This window comes from Eumetopias jubatus, unplaced genomic scaffold (genome assembly GCF_037043125.1).
Source record: "Eumetopias jubatus isolate StellerSeaLion01/CBP00866 unplaced genomic scaffold, mEumJub1_p1.0 scaffold_5, whole genome shotgun sequence".
NCBI classification, from domain to species: domain Eukaryota; kingdom Metazoa; phylum Chordata; class Mammalia; order Carnivora; family Otariidae; genus Eumetopias; species Eumetopias jubatus.
The window spans coordinates 133,024,326-133,035,436 of NW_028274811.1; the positions used below are offsets into that span (position 1 = coordinate 133,024,326).

At 32.3% G+C, this 11,111-nt stretch overlaps 1 pseudogene; it reads left to right on the plus strand.

Annotated features, from left to right (window-relative positions):
• The first annotated feature begins 9,029 nt into the window (after positions 1–9,029).
• On the plus strand, positions 9,030–9,679 carry LOC114204740 (tubulin alpha-1D chain-like; annotated as a pseudogene).
• The last annotated feature ends 1,432 nt before the right edge of the window (positions 9,680–11,111 follow it).

Sequence of the window (11,111 nt, forward strand, 5' to 3'; positions counted from 1 at the left end):
TTTGATGGCTGAGTAATATTCCATTGTACATATACACCACTTCTTTACCTATTCATCAGCTGATGGATTTTGGGCTCTTTCCATAATGTGGCTATTGCCGATAATGCTGCTATAAACATCACGGTGCTTGTATCCTCTTGAATCTATATTTTTGTATTCTTTGGGTAAATATCAAGTAGTGCAATTGCTGGATTGTAGGGTAGTTCTATTTTTAACTTTTTGAGGAAACTCCGTATGTTTTTCAGAGCAGCTGCACCAGTTTGCATTCCCACCAACAGTTTAAGAGGGTTCCCCTTTCTCCACATCCTTGTCAACACCTGCTGTTTGCTGTGTTGTTAAATTTTATCCATTCTGACAGGTGTGAGGTGATATCTCATTGTAGCTTTGATTTGTATTTCCCTGATAATGAGTGTTGTGGAGCATCTCATCATATGTCTGTTAGCCATCTAGATGTCTTCTTTGGAAAAATGTCCATTCATGTCTTTTGCCCATTTTTTAACTGGGTTATTTGTTTTTTGGGTTTTGAGTTTGATAATTTCTTTATATATTTTGGATACTAACCCTTCATCAGATATATCCTTTGCAAATATATTCTTCCATTCTGAAGGTTGCCTTTTAGTTTTGCTGATTGTTTCCTCCATTGGGCAGAGCTTTATAGGTTGATGAATCACCATAGCTTATTTTTCCTTTTGTTTCCCTTGCCTCAGAGATGTGTCTAGTAAGAAGTTACGGCCACTGTCAAAGAGGTTACTGCCTGTGTTCTCCTCTAGGATTTTGATGGTTTGTGTCTCTCATTTAGGTGTTTAATCCATTTTGAGTTTATTTTTGTGTATGGTGTAAGAAAGTGGTTGTTTCATTCTTTCGCATGTGGCTGTCCAGTTTTCCTAACACCATTTATTGAAGAAACTGTCTTTTATCCATTGGATATTCTTTCCTGCTTTGTCAAAGATTCATTGCCCATATAGTTGTGAGTTCATTTGTAGGTTTTCTATTCTGTTCCATTGATCTATCTGTCTGTTTTTGTGCCAGTATCATACTGTCTTGATCACTACAGCTTTTAATATAACTTGAAGTCCAGAATTGTGATGACTCCAGATCTGCTTTTTCTTTTCCTTTCCTTTTTTTTTTTTTTTTTCAAGATTGCTTTGGCTATTCAGTGTCTTTTGTGGTTCCATACAAATTTTTGGGATGTTTATTCTAGCTCTGTCAATAATGCTGGTGGTATTTTGATACAGATTGCATTAAATGTGTAGATTACTTTGCATAGTATAGACATTTTAACCATATTCGTCTTCCAATCCATGAGCGTGGGATGTTTTTCCATTTCTTTGTGTCCTCTTCAATTTCTTTCATCAGAATTTTATAGTTTTGAGAGTACCAGTCTTTCAACTCCTGGTTTAGTTTATTCTTAGATATTTTATCGCTTTTGGTGCAACTATATTAGGTAACTAATTTAAAGTATTTAGCATCTTAGTGGGTTGAATTGTGTCTCTCAAAAAATATGTTCAAGTTCTAACCCCTAGTACCTGTGAATGTGACCTTATTTGAAATAGGGTCTTGCAGGGTAATTAAGTTGAAATCATACCAGATTAGGGTGGGCCCTAACTCCAAAGATGTGTCCTTGAAATAAGATGAGAGAACACGGAGACACAGGGAGGAAGGCCGTGTGAAGATGGGAGACAGAGATTGGGTATGCATCTACAAACCAAGAAATGTCAAGGATTGCTGATTTTTACACATTGATCTTGATTTTTTTTTTTTTTACCTCCCTAAACTTGTATGTTAATTCTAGTAGGGTTTTTGTTTATTTGTTTTTTGTTTTTAGTGAATTCCTTCAAATTTTCTATATACTAGATCATGTTATCTATGGAGACAGTTTTATTTCTTCATTTCCAATTGGTATAACTATTATCTCTTTTTCTGGTCTAATGGCCCGGAATAAAACCTCTAGTACAATGTTAAGTATAAGTGGCAAGAATAGACATCTTGGTCTTGTTTCTCATCTTATTGGGGAAGCATTCAGTCTTTCACCATTATGTGTGATGTTAGCTGTGGCTCATTCAGAGATGCAGATTTTTTGGTTGAGAAAATTGCCTTCTATGCTCAGTTTGGTTAGTGTTTTTATCATGAAAACATGTTGGATTTTATCATGTGCTTTTCTGCATCTATTAAGATAATCATGATTATTTTCCTTTATTCTCTACTATTGTGTATTACATTAAACGATTTTCCTATCGTTTGTCACAACTTTGCAGTGCTGAAATAAAATCCCACTTGGTCATGTTGTATAATCCTTTTACACAGGGCTGGATCAAGGTTGGTAGTACATTAATGCGTAGTTAGTTAATTTGTCTGTATACAGTTTTTATAGTATTTTTCTACAATTCTATTTCTATCAATTTAGTTGTGATGATCTGCTTTCTTTTCTGATATTCACTTTTTTTTGACATTCTCGTTAAAGGTTTGTCATATTTGTTGATATTTTCAAACAGGAAACTTTCATTGATATTATGTAATAATTGTCTATGATCTATTCCACCTATTTGTGATCTAATAATCTTTATTATTTTCTTCTGTTGGGCTTAATTTGGTCACCTAAGTCTTAAGGTTCTTAATGTTTTTGGTTACATTGTGGAATTTATATCTTTTTAAATTTAGGTATTTATCTCTGCAAATTTCCCTTTAAGATACTGCTTAGGTTGTATCACATAACTATTGGTATGTCACATTTTTGTTCTTATTCATCTAAAAAAAGTACTATTTTTCTGAATACCTTGTGATTTCTTCCTTAAAGCACTCTTTATTTAGGAAATTGTTTTTTAATTTCCCTACATTTGTGAATGTCCCAACTTACCTGCTGCTTTTATTTCTAATTTAATTATGCTATGTTTGGAAAATATATTTGGTATGTTTTCACTTTTTTTTTTTAAATTTACCAAGGCTTGTCTCATGGCCTAAACTATGGCCTAGAGAATGTTTTATATGCACTTGCAAAAAAATATGTATTCTGCATTGTTGGGTAGAGTGTTCTATAGACACCTGTTAGGTCTAAGAGGTTTATTGTATTGTTCAATAGTGTATCTAGGAATCACTTAAAGTCTCCTTAATTTTTGATATATAATTTTGCTGGATATAAAATTCATCATAGGTAGTCTGTTTCCTTCAGTTATTTTAATATGTCATCTATCACATTTGGCCTTCCTTATTTCTGATAAGTCAGCTATTAATTTTACTGAGTATCTTTTGAACCTGAAGAGTCAGTCATCTTCCTCTTATTTTCAAGAATGTCTCTTAATCTCTCAACAGTTTGAGTATAATGTGATTAATTCAGGGTGTCTTTGAATTTATCCTACTTGGAGTTTGATGAACTCTTGTATTTGCAGATTAGCATTTTTCATTAAATACTAAGCTAAAGCAGAAGGAGATCATTCACCCTTCTTCTAACTTTTCATTCTATTCAAGCTCTAAATGAATTGGATGATGCCCACAGGCATTGGTGAAGGAAATCTTCACTCAGTCTACTGATTCAAATGCTAATCTCTTCTAGAAACACCCTCACAAAAATGCCCAGAATTAATTTGTTTACCAGCTATCTGGGCATCCTTTAGCCCAGTCATATTAACACACACAGCAATAACCATCACAATAGATATCTTCTCAAGTAAACTGTAATTTCCTTTTGGTCACAGCTATGTTTATTTTGTACACAAAGCATGTACTTAAACATGTGTTGAATAAGTAAATGAGTAGATTAAATTAAGTTTGGCAATTTAATAATATATACCGAATCCTGGAAAATATTGAAAATAAGCTCATTTTTAGTGAGCAAAATTTTCAGTGGGTACAAATTGGTTTTAGAAAAATTCCTCTCATTTTAATAGATTCAAATAAATTTTCTGCTGATAACATGTTTCCAATTTTGTAAGGCTTATTAACTTGCTTTTTATGATAAAAGTAATAAATATGTTTGGTAGGAAAAAGCCAATTTTATTATTCCCATTATTTATGTTTTACTGTATGAGACGCTCCTTTCTTTTCAGTATCACAAACTATCAATGTCTCAGTAAGTTAAATCTGTCCTCTGTCCAGTGTTTCTCATCTTTATCTATTACTCTAACAAGTTCAAATAGTCACAAATTTTTTGGTTATTAAAATAAATTTTATATAAATAAGACATATAAATGTTTACTTCATGGAAAGATGTGATTAGATAACATCATATTTAAGATTAAGCATATTGTAATATATGGCATGAAACCTGTACAACATACCAACAAAATATAGGATGCATAAAAAAGTTCAGTCCTACTGTAAGACTAAAGAATGATAACTGATGCTCACTGTGATAAACTAAGGAATGGCATGATCCTAAAAGAATGTGTGAGGGTTTTTTGGGGAAAAAAAAAATGGGCAGGGGATGAAATGTTCAATGTTTACCTTTATGCTAAATCATATGAGAGAAAAAGGAACTTGTAGTTTGGGGTCTGCTTCTTCTACTTGACAAGTAAAGGGTCACTAAGTATTCCTGAATTGTAGTTTCTTTATCTATACAATGAAATAAAATATATAAAATAATTATAAAGATAACTTCAAAAGATTTATGTGAACAGAAAAATATTACATGCAACTACTACAATCAGCAGCACACATTGTTGATAATTTATTAGGTCTTTCCATTTATTGTCTCATTTTCCCCTCATACATACCTTATTGGACATGTCCTATATTTTTGCTTGTTATAAAGGATGAACCTGAATTCTACTGAGGTCCTATAAGCTGCTCTTGAACACACAACTCTACCTTTTGGGCAAGAATTTCAATGCATACAGTTTGAAGTCTTTACTCATAACTATAATATGTAACATTTGTGAAAACTCTTTATTAGTAGCTTAATCATTTGTACAATCTTTCTCACTTATCCTGAATAAACAGAAGCTTCAGCATATTTATAATATATAAATGCAAAGCAATGTCAGTAAGCACCTTTTTTTTTTTTCCTAAAGCCTGGTAAGGTTCAGCTGCAGTAATACAAATCAATTTGGAGTATCATTCTAATGGCAGCAAGAAACTCCAAGTGAATGGAAAATTACAAGTGTTCGATTTATTCCATTTACCAAATGAAAACTACAGCGTTGTCTTCTTCTTAGTATAGAGAGATCCAATAAAAATACTTCATTCTGCAATGCCAAGCACTGCTTTTTGGACAATTACAGTACCAACTCTTCCCTTCTGTGCATTTGTGGGTTTTATGTACCGACCAATCAAGACTATTCACTTCACTTAGAACTTCTCCTGCCAAAAAAAACCCCATTTTCTGTATAAATGGCTCCAATCTGGGAAGCCATCCAAAAGAAGCTGTTCAGGTGAATAACAGTGTGATTTACATGCAGGTGCAAAACATAAAACTAGAAATAGTTTGAAAATGCTAACTAAAGATATGGAGTAGAATTAAGTTAACTAGACAGGTATATCACTTTTCTTCTGGTATTTTAAACACCCTAGAAATGTTCTATTTTTGTTTTATTATTGTTATTTTTAGATTTACAATAATGCATCTTCCTTTAAGGTTTGCTTATGCATTTGATTTTTAGTAAAATAGATATTAGGGAAATGACTCATGGCCATACAGTATCTTATGGTAAAAAATACTGTGGAGTGAGAAAGATCTTTCCTGCTTGACTAAAGAGAATCACTCCCAGGAAATATTTTCAAATACCTAAAAATATAATGCAATTTTTCTCTACTTTCATCTTTTCAGCCTTCACACACCTATGATTTTATTTGTTTTTTTACTAATAGCATGCTGCATAAACCAACCATATATATCATCAACAAACCAAAAGTAGGAAAAAAGACCACAGGTTGTGCAAGAAGTTCAAAATACATCTACCTATACTATTGTCCCTAGATCATTACAGAAATTAAAAAGAAATTATGACCACAGAAACTATGAAATAAAGAACTGAATCATAGTTCGAGAGATACAGAGGTTTTATGTATTTCTTTCCTTTGTCTTGGGTACTCTTTTAAGTTCTGATTGGTTAACAGCTGTAGCAGAGAAGTACAAAAGCTGATGGGGACATCCAATGACTGGCATTTTAGTGCCAGCACCAACAGGTACTAAAAATGGAAACTTAAGAGCTCTGAATCTTAATTTTATTAGAAAATCACGCTTCCACTGACTACCCTTTAAATCTGTTACAAGAGCAAAGTAATTTATAAAACTTTATTTTTATAAAATGGAATTGTAAATGGGTTTTACAGGAATAAAAGGAAAAGCACTTTAAAATTACCAATGAATAACTGTAATGATTTACAAAGTGTTACCAGCAAGTATCTTAGATCCTCCAGGTACTATAACATTTTTTTTATAGATTCCTATTTGAGAGATTTAACAACAGTGGTTCTAATATGTTAAACAAAATGTGACAAAATCTTTCCTAAATATGAGAACTAAAAACATATGAAATATATGTATTTTTGGCTCTGTGTGGCCACTGCTGTATTCCAAGTATTTCAAACAAACAGTAAATATAAAAGTTTTGTATGAAAAAATAGCCTAAATATTTCTCTTGTAGCCTAATTATTTCTCTAATAAGTAGATGAACACTGTCCATAATCAGTCTTTCCTGAATATCAGATAAATTGCTAATTTTATAGTTAACCATGCTTGAATTTACACTTTATTTCTGGCACATATTGAAGTCTGTGACCTTGGATAAGGCACATAACTGTTTGAGTCTCCTTCTCTTCATTTATAATAGTTAAGAGGCCATAGAAAATAGATATAAGAGAGAAGAGAATTAGGAGAAGAAAAAAGAAGGTAATTCAGAAATAAATGAAGGAGATGTAAATTAAAACTACATGAACCCTAAGCCTTGGGCTTATAAAACCTTTCTAACAATATATATTTTTATCCTAGTTGATGAGAGGACTCAAAGGGAAAGTTCTATGATAAAAATCACTATGTAAATTTAGTTTTGCCCTTTTCTACAAATGATTTTTAATCTAATAATATCATGTATATATATTCACATTCCTGTGAATTATTCTGACAGAATGTGACTTGTATTTTCATGGTTTACTTATTAATTAGTAATTGATAAAGTACAGATATGATTTTAATACTTTATCTAAATTCCTAACCCTGAAATTTGATCATTTTTCTCCAATAATTCTTGTGCAATAACCAACTATACTGTATTTTTAATGCTTAGCTGGATAACCATCAGTAGGGCTTACAAGAAAGCACTGATTAAGTCACTAAAAAATAAAAATTGTTTTAAGCAAATATTAGGCAAGTATTCATTACATAATAGTGGCTGTGGCACTATGGGCAATTGAGCAAATGTGTAAGTGATGGCTTCCAAAGGAACATCTGGTAATTTTAGATAAAAGATCTGGTAATAAATGGAGTTACATTTGCATAAAGATTCTGAGAATTCAACCGGGCCCAAAAGGAATTGAATAGGAAGAGGGAAGAAGGGGATACTATATATGAATGGAATCAGGTTAAATTGCTATTTTCAGAAGTAGACACTTCTATATATTGGAAGTATCTGCTTTAGAGATCTATACAATTAGGGAAATGTGTAAGGTTAGAGTAATTGTTTTTATACTATACACTATTGTGTATAAAATAATATTTTATTAACCTCCGGTAGAAATATAATGGCCATCTCTCTATAGTCAGTAAACACTGCATCATAAATGCTTTCCATATTCTCATTAATATAAAGTATAAAACACAATTACCACAAAATAAAACTTTAAAAATTTTACAAATATTTAAAACATAAAAAGTATAATATAAAGTGAAATTGCCCAGCAAAAGCACTGCTCCCAAAATGTTTTCAATCATGTTCATGGTATGCTTCTACAATATTTCCTATTATATACACATACGTGCAAGGGCATGTGATTTTACAACAAATATTCCTACTATGTAGTATTCCAATGTGTGAAAATATGATTAATTAAATCAATTAGACTATTAGAATCTATTATTATAAATAATGACATTAATTATTCATTCAGAGTATGATCTACATTAATCTGTGGAATCTAGAGAAATACTTATATATATACTTACACAGGATACACTTTAATCAAGAAATTGCAAAGTTTATGTGTATTCCATAAATAAACAGATATTACTGGGGCACCTGTCTTCGACTCAGGTCATGATCTCAGGGTCCTGGGATTGAGCCCCGCATCGGGCTCTCTGCTCAGAGGGCTCTCTGCTTGGTGGGGTGTCTGCTTCTCCTTCTCCCTCTGTGCTTTCTCTCTTTCTCTCTCTCTCTCAAATAAATCTTTAAAAAAAGTAGATATTGCCAAATTCCCCTTAAGGCATATGTTAACAATTAGAAATCTCATCAAGTCTGTTAGTGTGTTTTCTCCTCATTATTGATATTTAACAATATATTTTTAATATTTTCTAAAATGATACTCAAACACTAGTATAAAATGAATGCTATCATTTTAATGTCTCTATTTTTCATCACATTTCACTTCTTTACCCATCTTTATTTACCAATTTTTTTCTTCTGCTATAAATTACCTTATAATATCTTTGTACATATACTATTCTGCTATCTTTTTATTACTGATTTGTTGGCTATGAACATTATTTTCTTTTTAACATGTATGAAAAATAATCATGTAAATCTAACATGTAGCTTTTTTTTTAACGGAAACCATTCTCTAGTGAGAGTTTGTAATCTGACAATTTTTGCCTTGTTTCATACCAAAAAAACTTCCCCAAGACACTATTCTTTTTAATATTTTTTTTGGCTTTGATCTCTAAGTAAATTACTGTTATATGAACTTTATTGAAATTGTTTAAATTGTTAGGCAATGGGTTAAATATAAAGTACTGTTATATTACTACTGTCCAATCAGTGATTCAAAATGCTAAATTTATCATATGTTAAATTTATATGTATATATATATATATATATATATAGGTCATATATATATATAGGTCATATATATATATATATGTGTATATATATATATATGTCAAATTATGTCCTCCATCACTGCTTCACTTAGATTTGATGGAGCCCTGAATGTTGATCTGACAGAATTCCAGACTAACCTGGTAACCTATCCCCATATCCACTTCCCTCTGGCCACATATGTTCCTGTCTTCTCTGCTGAGAAAGTCTCTCATGAACAGCTTTCTGTAGCAGAGATCACCAATGCATGCTTAGAGCAAGCCAACCAGATGGTGAAATGTGACCCTCACCATGGTAAATATGGGGCTTGCTGTTTTTTGTACCATGGCGATGTGGTTCCCAAAGATGTCAATGCTGCCATGGCCACCATCAAGACCAAGCATACCATACAGTTTGTGGACTGGTGCCCCACAGGCTTCAAAACTGGCATTAATTACCCACCTCCCACTGTGGCATCTGGTGGAGCCCTGGCCAAAGTAGAGAGAGTTGTGTGCATGCTGAGCAACACTGTTGCCTTTGCTGAGGTCTGGGCTTGCCTGGACCACAAGTTTGACCTGATGTATGCCAAGTGTGACTTTGTTCACTGGTATGTGGGGGGGGGCATGGAGGAAGGGAGTTTTCTGAGGCCCGTGAGGACATGGCTGCCCTTGAGAAGGAATATGAGGAGGTTGGGGTGGATTTTGTTGAAGGAGAGGGTGAAGAAAGAGAGGAATGCTAATTAAAAAAATGTAACAAAGGTGCTGCTTTTACAGGGAAGCATATTCTGTTTTAAACATTGAAAACTGTGTTCTCATCAGTTAATTTGTATGTAGTAGTGTATTCTCTCATATGTAATTACTAACTTATGCTTTAAAACACACCACTTTGTTATACACCCAAGCTGTCCATTTCCCTAATGGGTTTGAATAAAATATTCCCTGTCTTAAATAAAAAAAAAATAAATAAAAATAAATAAAATATTCTCAGTAACTTTTATCAGTTTGAAATACGTATAATAAATATGGTAAATTGTATGTCCCTTCTACATTTAGCATTACACATGACTATTTGGAGAGGTTAAGTATGACGTAAGATTAATGTCATTGTTCGTCAGAACCTGAGTAAAATTTTGGAAAGCAGACTTAGATGCCCTCCTAGAGGAACACATTTTTGTTCAAATTAAGGGCAGTGGGGACATGAGAGGACTTTCAGGTAAGTATGGTAAAATGCAAATATGGCCATAGGTCATTCCTTTCTTTATACTCTTGCCCTTTGGTAATGCTCTTACATACTAACCCTGAGGTTGGCCCTGGGAAATACCCGGGACAAAGAAAAAGTGGAAAACATAAGGCAAGCAGGGCTTTGAAAGGCATTTCTCTTGTTACATTTTAGACCTTTCTACCATCATGTCAATTAAGTCTGGGTAAGCCTGTTTCATCAATCTGACGCCCTGTTGGCAGATGGTTATGTTATTGACAGACAACAGAGCAACAACACAGATTGAGCTTAGTTCCAAAACACCAGAAAAAATTCTCAGCTAAATCCAGACAAATTGACAAGCTACAAACTCATAAACTAAATAAACAGTAGTTGTCTTAAGATATTAGATTTGGGGCAAAATGTTTGGGGTCGAACAACTGTTATGCATGGAGAGCTAACTTATAGAATACAAAATAATAAAGGTGATGGGCTAACGAAAGAATTTATGTTATGTGTATTCTTATACACTGATTTAAATCAAAAAATTATTAAAAATTAAACTCCATGTTTAGGAATGAGATATAAAAATATTTTATATCTAAATCCTTCATTGCTAATTTTATCTTATTCATAAATAGCATTTTTAGGTTCATTTACATTAAACTCATTTCTGGTTGCTAATATACACATCAAATAATATCTTAATTGACCTATTAAATTTAGTATATAACTTAGGTACAAATCTACCTGGTTTTTAATGATTCTAGCAAACCACAAAACCACTTTGGTGATTAAATATTGTAACTATCAGTAATTTAATCTTGTATATCATTCTATGTAGAGAAATTAACCCAAATACACACATTTTAAATTATTATTCCTGAAAACATTAAATAAACCTATTTATATAGACTTGGAAGACAATTTAATATACGGATTTAACATTAAAATTGTGTTTGATTATATCAAGA